The 12,347-nt window shown below is 48.0% G+C and overlaps 1 protein-coding gene across 9 annotated transcripts in view; it reads left to right on the forward strand.

The window, feature by feature from the left end:
• The first annotated feature begins 4,083 nt into the window (after window positions 1–4,083).
• P4ha2 (prolyl 4-hydroxylase subunit alpha 2) overlaps window positions 4,084–12,347 on the forward strand; it is a 39,841-nt gene continuing 31,577 nt past the window's right edge. For 2 of the 9 annotated variants that reach the window (XM_020179652.2, XM_020179651.2), the window contains exon 1: window positions 4,089–4,217. The gene's annotated coding sequence lies outside the window, so the exon portion shown is untranslated. The other 7 variants (XM_074057233.1, XM_020179647.2, XM_074057230.1 and 4 more) reach the window with 6 other exon arrangements.

Consider the following 12,347-nt stretch of genomic DNA (forward strand, 5'->3'; position numbering starts at 1 on the left):
GCAAATGTATAAAAAAAAATACAATAAAGTATCATTCAGGCATAAAGAAGAATGAAAGCATGCCATTTGCAGGAAAATGGATGGAACTGGAGAGCATCATGTTAAGAGCCAGACTCAGAAAGACAAATATTACATGTTTTCTCTCATATGAGAAATCCAGATTTAAAAAAGAAGACATGAAGGTAGAAAGGGGACTAAATTGGAAAAAGGAAGGGAACGAGCAGGAATGGGGAGAAGAGAAGGTCACAGGGGTGGGGGAGTAAATATGATCAATGTACACTATACACATGCATGAAAATGTCATAATGAAACTCACTAATTTTTATAATTAACATGCCAATAAAAATATGAAAAAGTTTTTTAAGTTAAAAAAAGAAAGAGAAGGCTGTGACTATGTGGGTCTGGAGTGGGCCTGAGCTGGAGATTTAGAACTGAGAGTTATGGGGTTGGGGATGTAGCTCAGTGGTAGAGTGCTTGCCTACTATGTGTGAAGCCCTGGATATTTGAGTTCCAGCACCACAAACCAAAGGAAAACCAGAACTGAAAGTGATGAATTCACATGGACCCAGCAACCCTTGAGGGCATGTCAAGTAGTGGGTTGCATAGTGAACCTCCAAAAAGATACAGCCATGTTCTAATACTTGGAACCTGTGAATGTGAACTTTTTTGGAAAAAGGGACTTTACAGATATGATTAAGTTACAGGTCATAAGGTAAGATCATCCTGGATTATCCACATAGACTCTATAGCCAATAACAAGTATCTTTATAAGAGACAGAAGAAGTGAAGATTCAGATGCTGAGAAGGCCATGAAAAGACAGAGGGAGAGATTAGTGTTACTCAGGAGCAAGTCAAGGAATGCCTGAAGCCACCAGAAGCTGGAAGAGGATACAGAGATCAGGTGGATCATGGTTTGAAGTCAGCCCTAGGTAAATACTTTGTGAGACTTTATCTTGAAAAAACTCATCATAAAAGGGATGGCTGAATAGTTTAAGCAGTAAGAGCTGCCTAGCAAGTGTGAGGTTCTGAGTTCAAACCCCAGTGCTGGAAAAAAAACCACAGGAAGAGACAAGGTAGCATTCTTTCCCCTTCAGCCTTCAAAGGGAATATGGCCCTATCAACACTTTGATTTCAGACTTTTGCTGGCATCCAGAACTGTGAAATTAACTTCTCTTGCTTTAAGCTATAGTCTGTAGCAATTTGTTATAGCATGCCTAGGAAACCAATGTATTGGGTGCCCATGATGGAGTCTGAAGGCCTCATACTGCAGGCTAGGTGGGGGAAGTGGGGCTATAAAGGCTGAGATGGCATTTTCTTGGTGGGAACAAGCAGAGGGACAGAAATACACAAATGAATGAATGAATAGCTACTTCCTTCAAGGAGGGGACAATGGAAACCAAGGGGACATGACCCTCAGCAAGTCCTGCCACCTCTCAGGGTTTCCAGTTCCTAGCAGGATATTTGACCAATGATGGGATACTGAGCTTTCAGGACTCACTCTGAGACCCTGTGAAGGCCTTACACATGCCTTTGGCTACTAAATCCTGGTGTGGAGCAAGGTTTATCAGAAACTTTCTGTAGTCAGAAAATATATTTAGTTCATTTCTATGTAAGTGCTAAGAAAATACTGATGGACAAAGAAACACATAGATTATGTGTTCTGGAGCTCCCAGGCCTATAGGGAAGCCACTATTCAACTCTCAGCTGTGGTATGACAAAACACACAAGGACAAAGGAGCTGTTATGAGAGGTTTTGGTCTGGCTGGGGAAGTGAGCAAATTCTTCTCTCAGAGTGGATCTGAAGGATTGATTTAGAGACAGAGAAAATTTTCTAGACAGAAAGAACAGCATGTGTAAAGGCCCTGTTGGGTTGGGGTGGGGAAGGGAAATAGCCGGTAGAGGGACTAGAGGAAGGTCAGTGTGGTGAGAGAAGTGAGCAAGGGCCAAACCAAGTGGGGCCTTATAGGTCACATTTAGGATTTTTTCCTAAGAGCAGTGAAATTTCTTTAGCTGCAGTGATGGGCACAGATAAGTCTTCTGAGAAGGTCACTGAGGTTGCCATGTGGAGGAGAGATGGAAGGGAACAACACTGGAGGGGTAGCCAGCCAGCAAAGTATTGCAATCATGAAAAGAATAGAGAAAAAGAAATGGTGAATTAGAGAGAGACTTAGGAGGTAGAATTGAACAGACTTGGAGTATGGATGGATATCTGGGAGCAAGGGAGAAGGAGGTGCCAAGAGTGACTCACAGGCTTCTGGTTAAACTGATGAGCAGTATCTCCTTTGATGCAGGAGGGAATATAGGCTGTGTGGAATGGGGGGAGGGAAGAACAAGAACTCAGTCTTGGACATGTTGCCATTGAGATGCTTGTGGACATTCTAGTGGAGATGTAGTCTGAGGGGTTGGTTGTGTGAGTCTGAAGCTCAGGATTAAGGACAAAGGTAAAGAGAATAAATTTTGAGTCATCTTTGTATGGGAAAAAATGATAGAAAAATAATAGGCCTGGGCCTGAACCCTGAGGAATTCCCTACTGTATGGACTAATGAGGAGAGAGAGAGACAGAGAAAGAGAGGGGGGGCAGGTGGGGGAGAGAGAGAGAGAGAGAGAGAGAGAGAGAGAGAGAGGAAGATGCTGAGAAGAGCCTGGGAAGAGGTGACAAGAGAGGGTAGAGGGAAAACCAAGGGACACAAGTGTTCCAAGGAGGCAGTGGTCACTTTGAGGGGTAACTTTGATGCTCCTGGTCTTGGCAAATAAGGACTGAAGAACAGCTGCTGAATTTAGAGCTTTGCAGATTGTTGAAATTTTGTTGAGACCTGGTTTGGTGGTGCTAGGGACTAGAAGGCTAACTGCAAGGCCTGAGGAAGCCGGAGGGAAGAGAGGACAAGGACACAGACAACTCTTTCATGCTTGCTGTGGTTCAGGATAGAGATGTCCAGTAGTTGTGGAGTGGAGTGAGGTAGAGGCTTGAGCGTAGTTACAGGCCAGTGGGAATGATCCAGTTGAGAAGTTGAACATTCTGGAGAGAGAAGGGCTGATTCGCAGAGCAAGCTTCGGAGAATCGGGGAGGGCATGGGAAGATCTGGGTAGACAGTGGGAGGTTTCTATTTTGTAACAGGATGTAGCACTTACAGAAAAGTTTCTGTTTGGTTTCAGCTGAGCTGTGGCTGGTGCGACACAGGCTGGGACAGTGACTCTTCGGTGTTTTGTGTGTTGTATTTCTATGTCTGTCTTTCCCAAGTTTGGGCTGTTGGCCTGGCCAGTGTGCCACAGGGAATGGCCACACAGGGGCAGGGCGGAGGCTGGGCATCTCGGTTCTGGGCTCAGCTCCCTGATGAGATTCTCAGACTGCTTCTCCCCATTCATGAGAAGGCAAGTTCACAGAGGAGGCGTGGGAACCTGCCTGGCCGCCAGGGTGACCTTCAGCTCAGGCGGAGGTTTGGTGCATCCCTGCCTCCATGGTCTCCTGGATTGGACTGGCTGACTGAGGTGGCCAATCTTTTTGGCCTGTGTGATAGGGAAGAGTTTGGGCAAACTCTGGGTGGTCCCAGTGTGCTGTGGCGCCCACGTCCCCCATCCTGGTGGGCTCCCTTCTCATCAATCCACCCTCCCGCACACATCTCCATGGGTGCCTGCCCAGGAGCCCGGAGCTTGGCCCTGGAGGTGGGCCTCTGTAGTCTTCCTCAAAGCCTTCTCCACTGGTCTGTCCCCTTCCCTGACACCCGGCTCCCATCCCCATTGTCCTGTAACCTGGTGGTGGTGATGGATGAAGAAGGAGCGGAGGAGCCTGGAATCTGGCAGGGCCCTTGGGGAAAAGGGCGTGATCTGAGGCAGGGGAGCTCGGGCGCGGGGATAGGTGGACGCCCCGTCTGCGGGCGCCCAGGCTCTGGAGACCGGGAGGCTGCGCCGCATACGTGCAGCGCGCGGCTGGCGGCATGACGGGCGCGGGCGGGCGGCCTCGGCCTGGCGCGAGGCCCACCCACTCCGGCTCCGGCGCGGTCCGGCGGCTCGGCCTTCCTAGCGGCGGCGCCCCCGGCTGAGCTCCCAGGGCGCGAAGCCAGTGGCCCCTCTGGCCTGGGGGGCGGGAGGTGGGGACGTGGCAGAGGCTCAAGCGGGCAGGGCCTGTGGCGGAGGGAGGCGGAGCCACGAGGGAGGCGGGGCCTGGCTGGCAGGCGACCCCGCGGGAGGTTCTGGAAACGCCGCGAGCTGCGCGTGTCCAGGTGAGCGCGCCGCCCGCCGGCTCAGCTGCCCGGCGCGAACTGGGATCTCCGGGGCGGGAGGGGAACGTGCGTTCTGCCCGCGCCGGGCAGGGTGCTGGGGGACTGGAGCCAGGGTTCCCGCTGTCCGTTGCTCAGTCCCGCGTCCTCCGCCCTGCCTGCCTGATTCCCTTCCCGAACTCGGGGCGGTGAGGTCAGCGGCGCCCTTCCTGCCGGTCCCCCGGAGGCCCGATAGGGTGGGGCACTTTGGCTGCCCTGCCGGGTCAGGCACCGAAGAAGGGGTGGCCTGACCCAGGGGCTGCGCCTTGTTAGGGAGGCCGCTCCCCTCGCTCCCGAAGTGCGGCAGGAGCCAGCTTGGTGCGTGTTAACTAGATAGGCTGTTAGCTCAGAAAATCTCCTTCCAGTACTCCCTGTCGACCCTGAGTTGTTTTTCCTTAGCAGTTACGGAGACCAGTGGGAATTAGTGAACTAACTCAACAAACGGACCCTTCTGGGTGCCAGAAACTGCAAGGTGTTGCTAGTCCCAGGGGGCAGGCGGAGTTGAAGACCAGGAAAGTCCAGGCCCAGAGCAGTGGTGAGTGCTGTGCTGGCAGAGTGCAGGGGCTGTGTGAGGGCTTGATAAAGGTCTGGATGCTTCAGATCAGAGGGTTTCCTGGAGTTGGTGATCTGTGAGCTGGAGTGCTAAGATGGAGGCTGGCGAAGGTTAACTTGGACAGAGGAACAGCCAGTGTGGGTGGGAGCAGAGGTGGCCCAGCGTCACCCTTTGGGGTACTCTAGTGAAAGCAAGGTGCTCTTTAGGGAATAGCCAACGGGCTCCACCCGCGAAAGCCTGGAGGGAGAGGAAAGTACTAGGTATTGCCTAGCATGTGGAAGGGGCCCATATTGAATCCTTGAAGGACTGAGTGTGGATCAGGGCACTTCCTGTCTTAGGTGTTGCTTTGCAACATCAGGTGAGCCCCTGGATTCTGTGTTCTAATCTGAAACATCTAAAATGGTGTAGGAAAGCATCGGGACTTTTTTTTTTTTTTCTTTTTCTGTAGAGTAACACTTAAGGCTTGTGCTTCTTGATGGAGACCATCAGGGGTTCAACATCCCCAGCCCTCTTGTAGGAGACCCCGGCCCTAAGACCAAGGGCCTGGGGTAGCGCTCTGTAGCTTGGGCCATTCTCAAATGTCCCAGACTTTGCAGAGATCCATTGTCCACTTAAGAGTTGATAGTATGATTTGCAAGCTACTGCTTGTTCTCTGTATCACATCTGAGGCAACAGGTTCCATGATTTAGTTCTCTGTTAAATAAACCAGGATTTCCTCTGGCTTGTACTTAAACTGCTCCTGAAGTGCCCAGGGTGCAGTCTCTCACTATGCTTCTGTGTCACAGAGTCCAACTTCTCTGTTTCTCCTGACTTACAGTATGTTTGGCCTTTGAATTCTTTTCTTCTATGTCCACCTTGTTCTCACATGGCCACACATGTCCACTGCATGACCTAGTCAGTGAAGCCACGTAGCATGGATAGAGTGAGTTGGCTGGGGGCCTTATCCCAAAGATGCTGTCATACTGAGCCACACTAGTTGTCTTGACAGGAGAGCTCAGCAGGCAGACATGGTCACAAGTAAACTTGTGTGGCTTGGGATAGGCCATTCATTCTACCTTGGTGCAGGCTCTGTGAGGAGGTGCCTCAGAGAGTGCTTACTTTGCCACTGGTTTGGACTGGCTTCAGCTGATCTCTGATTACCTCCTGCATGCTTGACTTCTGTCTAGAGAGTGCCAGGGGTTGGACTGAGGAAAAATAGGTGGTAGAGGCACTATTCTTGTCTGTGGGTGGGTCATAAGCTCTCTGAGATTGCCGTTTCTTAGACAGCTGGCCATGAGCCAGGGGAGGAGCCTGGCCATGTGGGTGCTCATTAAAGAGAAACGCTGGGTGCGTGCATCTCTAAGGAATGAGTGGGTTGAGGGAATCCAGGGTCTTCTCATTTCCTGAGAAAGCCTCACTTGTTGACTCCACCCTCCCACATCCTTGGGAGGGCTTGAAGCTGGACTTAAGGCCTTGGCTGACTCGTGGCCACGCTGGCTGATAGTGTGCGAGGTTGGTAGGTGTGTCTCTGGCTCTGGGGAATCTGTCAGGAGTTTAATTTTATGCAGATGGAGGTTGGCAGTAAATGCTATAACGCAGGCACGTGTAAGCCCAGCAGAGTACTGGTGTGAGAGTTGAACTTTGAAGAAGCTGCTTTTATCTAGCAATTTGGATCTTTGATGTGTGCAGGGGAGGGAGATCAGCTTATCTATAGCCAAGGGGGCTGATGGGCCCTGTGGCTTATGGATTTTGTGTTGGCAATGTAGAATCAGTGATTGCTGGACAGTTTTTTATTCTCAGAAAAAGCAGAGAGTAATTAAAAGTCTGGACTAGACTTCTCGGAGCCCCAGAAGAGAGTTTTTGTTGAATTGGTGTCATTGCAAGGCAGAGGATCAAGTGTTTGGGTAGTGTGTTCTCCCGCTCAGATAGGATCTGGGTGAGCCTGGTCACAGGCCAGCTCTGCTCTAGACCTCTTGATAAGTGCTTATAGAGCCTAACCTTCTCTGTACCTGGCAATCCTGAGGCCTGGTACTTTCAGGAGCCTGGAATGAGCAGGTCAGAGGTATGGAAGTACATGAGATCCTAGAGCATTGGTCCTGTCCCTTGCCTTTTGCCAAAGAAATTTTCTTGGTGAGTTTTAGGACCTGTGATTGGCAAATTCCCCTGATGGTCTGTGCTGCCTGCCACTTGACTGGAGTCTCTCCTGAACTGAATGTGTCATCTCTTCTGACACTCCTGGTACACGGAGATTGCCCAGTTTCTGCCTTATTCATGTTTCTTGCATCTTCACTGTTCCCTACTCACCAGAGATCAAGTGACTTAGGCTGGGGAATAGTTTGCTTTAGGACCACTGGTTTTCCTCTGGTGCTGTTGGTGCTGATGATTGGCATATATTGTGCCTGATGCTAGACTGTTTGCTGACATCTGCCATCTCATTGAGTCCTCACAATATCCCTATGAAATGTAGTTCCTAGAATCATCTCCATTGTAGAGATGGAGAAACCCAGCTCAGAGAAGCCTGTAACTTGTCCATGGTCACAAAGCCAGGAGGTGGTAGTAGAGCTGGGACTTAATTCTGGGCTTGTCTTACCCCTGGGTAGATTTACCTGCTCATTGAGTTGTACTGTCTTGCCCTGAGCTGGGCTGGTTGCTTATTTGTGAGTACTGTGATATCTGGGGTAGGAGTAACTGCCCACCTAAACTCAAAGAGAGCCATGTTGCTGTTTTCTGGGTGTAGGTTGCTTCCTTCCTTCTGGTGAGATCCAGCCAGGGATGCCATGAACCGCTTTTGAACCTGTGGGATAACCCATGATAAATAAAGTCCATAGCCTGGGCAGTGTCTCACTAGGGCAAAGTGTAACTGCTGTGTTTAGAAGGCCACTGTTCTGTGAAGTAACAGATATTACTAAGACTGGATAGCGATATGTAGTAAAACGTGTGTTTGAGGCTTGGTTTTGTTTCTGCCATTGATTTGCTGTCATATGTCAGGTATTTAGAAAACCCTTTCTCTGCCTCAGTTACCTTTCTTATATATCTAGCTTATACGGTATTCCCCCTGCCCCCTTCCCCTTGCTTTTGCTTTCTGAAGTTTCAGTTTAATCATGGTTAACCACAATTTGAAAATATTAATTTGAAAATTACAGAAATAAATAATTTTTAAGTTTTTAATTCTGGGTTCTTCTGAGTAGCATGATGAAATTTTGTGCCATCCCGCACTGTCCTGCCTGCGACATGAATCATCCCTTTGTTCAGTGTATCCTTGCTGCCTATGCTACCCACTTGTTAGACACCTAGTTACTTTGTAGCCATTTTGGTTATCAAGTTGACTGTTATGGTTTTGCGGTGTTTGTGTTCTTTATTTTATACAATAATGGCCCCAAAGTGTAATGCTGGCAATTTTATTATAGTGCATTTTTAGAATTATTCTATTTCATTAATTATTATTGCAAGTCTTTTACTGTATCTATTTAAATAAACTTTATCACAGGTATATATGTGTAGGAAAGAGTATAGTATATCCAGGGTTTGATATTATTGGTGGTTTTAGATACCCACTGGAGGTCAAGGAATAGATCCTTTGTGGACAAGGGTAGACTATTGTATCTGAAATGGAGATGATTTTCCAGCTCACAAGGTTTTGGTGAGAATTAGATGGCAGAAATGAAAGATTTTTGGAAACCAAAATTGTGGTTATCTTAGACTAGGTTCCCAGAAAACAGAGCCTAAGGCAGAGCTTAAGTGCTTAATACTTTATTGGAAAGTGTACTGTAGGGCAAGCCAGGGCAAGGGAAAAGAAAAACAAGGTAGAGGAGAATGGGAGGCAAATATGAGGCAGTGCTTTAGTAAACTGGCCACTCTGCATGGAGATATACAAGTTATTCAGCCATTCAGAACCTTTCTGTGCAAGATCTGTAGAAACTCCATGTCTCAGAACAGTTTCTTGTAGAAGGCATGGAGATGTATCTGCTGACTTTTTCCTGTTTTCTACCCCTCATTGGTCAGAGTTGCCTTATGGGGAGTTAACTTTCCCTCTTCAGGGCCCTTTCTGTAGCCATTGGAGAGGCCAGTCTGGAGGTGGTGGGAGAATCCAGAGATTCTGGCATGGCCCTGCAATCTTTTCCACTAGGCTGAGGCAGAGTAAGTGGCCCAGAGCCTAGAGTATGGGTGAGACCATAAAGAATATGAGGCAGTATGTAAGATGTGTCCAATATGATGGTGTGTGGATTTTGTCCTCATATGCAGTTCTTTCCTATGAGTTAGGCCCACCCAAACTGCCAAGTCTCTTGTCAAGTCCTAAACTAAAAACCCAGCTTGGTGTTTGCATGTTGTTTTTTTTAACAGCCTTTCCTGATACTTCATTGTCTAGTTCTGGAAGCAGGAGACTGTGGTTTTGATGCTTCCCCAAATGGGGAAGTGGAAATGAACACCATGGTGTACTAGATTGAGAGGTGTAGGGTAGATACATATTAACTGACACATGCACCCTTATCCATTCTTGACAAAGTCTGTTGATAGCAGTAGGGGCTGAAAATCAAAGCCCAGGGAGTTCCTTTACTGACAGTTACTATAGGGCTTCTTAATGTAGAGTGAGGGATGGGATTCAAGGGAACACTTGACTAAATTGAGCACAGATGTAGGTTCATTAGGTTCTTCGTGGAGGAGAATGTTTTTCACATGAAGTAGTTGTTGAAGGCAGGAAACCTGGAGTGGTGAGAAGGCTGGAGAGGGCAGCAGGGTTAGGTCACAAGGGCTCTTTGGGCTAAGGAGTTCGTACTTAACTCTGCTGGCAGTGGAGAGCCAAAGGAAGGGCTTCAGTAAACCCTGCTGGCTGCTTGGTAGAACAGAGTTGTGAGGAAAGCCAGATAAGATGTGGAGAGGTCAGAGCAGGTGGGGTTTGCATGACTGAAGGGGGCATTAGTGGTGGCTCAGACCAGGGTGATGATCACGGCATGATGTCAAGTTAGGAGAATTGGGTGACTCCCATCCTTGCTGGGCCTGAATGTCCATCCATGTGCCTTGGTGGTGAGGCCTCCTGGAGCCTCTGCACAACTCCTCATAGGCTGACATGCACGTCCTTACAGCTCTGCCATGGTGGAGTTGGCCACAGTGTTGGGAGGGAGGGCTATGATGGGGTTAGGGGTCAAAGAGTACTTGTTTAGGAAGGTTTGCTACTTCATGGAAGGCAAGCAGCATTTTGTTCAGTGCCAAGCCAAGACCTATTTGTTCTCAGCAAACCCATGTTCTGTCTCCAGACTGTTAAATACATTGTTAAAACTGAAGTTGTTGCATTTGGGTTGCAGCTGTGAGCTTGGCACAAGGTCCTGCCTGATGAGGTAAGGGGAGAAGCTAAGGCCACTGCTGGTTTGCATCTGGAAACATCTTTTCATGGCTATTTGGCCAGGTTGTAAATGTCCTTTCCAAAGAGAAGACTTGGTGTAGAACCTCTGGTTGTATGTTTTGGAATCACTATGCTTAGAAACAGTGCCAGTCGCCTGGTGAGTGAATTACTGTCGCTTGGATGTTGGCAGGCTTTGTAGGGCCTCCCTGTGGAGGTCCAAATTCCAGGGCTGCCAAGGCTCCTTTAGAGTTCATTTGATGAGGACCCACTTTGTTTCCTTTACATTTTAAGCATATTATAAAATAGTTTTAAAATTCTTATAGAATTCTTATAGAAAGATTAGGAAAACAAGCATAGAAGGAAAAATTATTTCAAGATAAAATTAGATTATGACTTTGTGCATGTGTGTGTGTTTGTGTGTGTGTATTAGTTCTTTCTTAAAAAAAGAAATATGTGCTGTATGACAGCACATATTGTTTGGGGCTTGCTTCTCTGCTTTGATCTCTCCATGTTGATATGCATACAGTATTCATTCTTATGTACATAACAAGAAGTATAAATTGTAGTTTCCTAATTTGAACAATTTGATGATGAAGAATGATGTTATTTTTTTTGGGCGCCTGCCTGATACAGGACAGACATAATTCTAAAAGCCTGGGATGCAGCTCAGATAAAAGTCAACTTTGTTGCTTGGGGGCGTGGCTCAAGCGGTAGAACAACTGCCTAGCAAGTCCAAGGCCCTGAGTTCAAACGCCAGTACTGCAAAACAGGCAAAACAAAACAACCTCTCAATGTTGTGTTTCTGCTCAGGCTCAGTGCTGCTTTGTTTTTCATAAAAGGGGGTTTGACATTGACCACCTCCAGGTCTATTCTTCATGGATTTCTGAGGGTTCCTCGAAAGGCTTTTGGCAGTGCTAAACACTGTGGGGTACTAGTCAGGTGCACACACTGCTACCAACATTGTGTGGAGTAAGCTCTGGGTGTAGGTATGAGATGAGAGTTGGCCTTTCCCACATTGTAGGGCACAGCTTGTCTTAGATGCCTTCTTTTACCAATGTGGCCCTAATTAGATGACCTTTTGTACAAAGCCTTTTGAGTTCAGGGGCCCAAGATTAGGAGAAATGGACTAGGGCCTCAAAATGGCCCTGATTAGGATGGCCGTGTTGACGTGGTAGTCTGTGAGCTGCTTGGGGGTGCCCAGTTCTGGGGCCAGCAGAGCTATCATACCCCCTCCCTCCTGCCACAGCAGGACTTTGCAGGCTCTTGATAAGTCATTTCTGTGATTCTTTGAGGCTCTGCCTTCAGGCTGGGATTCGTGGATGGGCTCAATCTAAGCCAGGCAGCACATTCCAGAGAAATGACAGCTGTTATTCATGTAATAAAGAAACTTGGCTGCACTTTCTGAATGCTGTAAATTATGAACCACAAACCGTAGTATCAGCAAGGTGATTTGAAAGGAATGAAAAGTTCCCCTCCTCTGATTGTTGTCTGATATCTGAAGAGGTATGCAACTTCAGCTGGCTGCACAGCTGGGGAGAATTATAGGAGCCCTTCTTCTAGCTCTGTCTAGCCTGATTTCCTGGGCCATGCTCTTTCACCACCCTCACCCTGAGGGACAGTTGGCTGGTCCCCCATTGTTCACAGATTCTCCTGGTTCTGAGTTTTTCCTGTCCCCTCCCTAAACAGGTACAGAAAGTACTCTCTTGAGCTAGTCAAGCCTCTTGAGGTCCAAGAAACAGACACCACCTCCCTTTATGGGGGAATTGAACTCAGAGTCTTGCAGTTGTTAGGCAGGTGCTCTACCACCTGAGCCACCCCTCAGCCCTTTTTTTTCTTTAGTTATTTTTCAAATAGGGCCTCATGGCTTTGCCCAGACCACAATCCTCCTATTTATGCCCTCTGTGTAGCTGGGATGACAAGGCACATGCCATCATGCTGGGTTTATTGGTTGAGGTGGGGTCTTTCTAAGCTTTTAAAAAAGTTTTGCCTGGGTTGGCCTCAAACTGCAATTCTCCTGAATAGCTGGAAAAATAGACACGAGCTACTGTGTGCCTCCCCATCCCCACCTTAAGGGGTATTCACTTCTTGTGGAAGCAAGAAGAGAGGCCTGGAATTCTTGGGTGGAAAATATAGTGTAGTGAGGTCTGGGAGCAGACCACGCTCCTTCCAGCAGACCTGGGAGGATCTGGGCTCTGCATTAGGGTTACCCTAGGCCTATTCACCT

The sequence above is a fragment of the Castor canadensis genome, chromosome 16 (assembly GCF_047511655.1).
Source record: "Castor canadensis chromosome 16, mCasCan1.hap1v2, whole genome shotgun sequence".
NCBI lineage: Eukaryota > Metazoa > Chordata > Mammalia > Rodentia > Castoridae > Castor > Castor canadensis.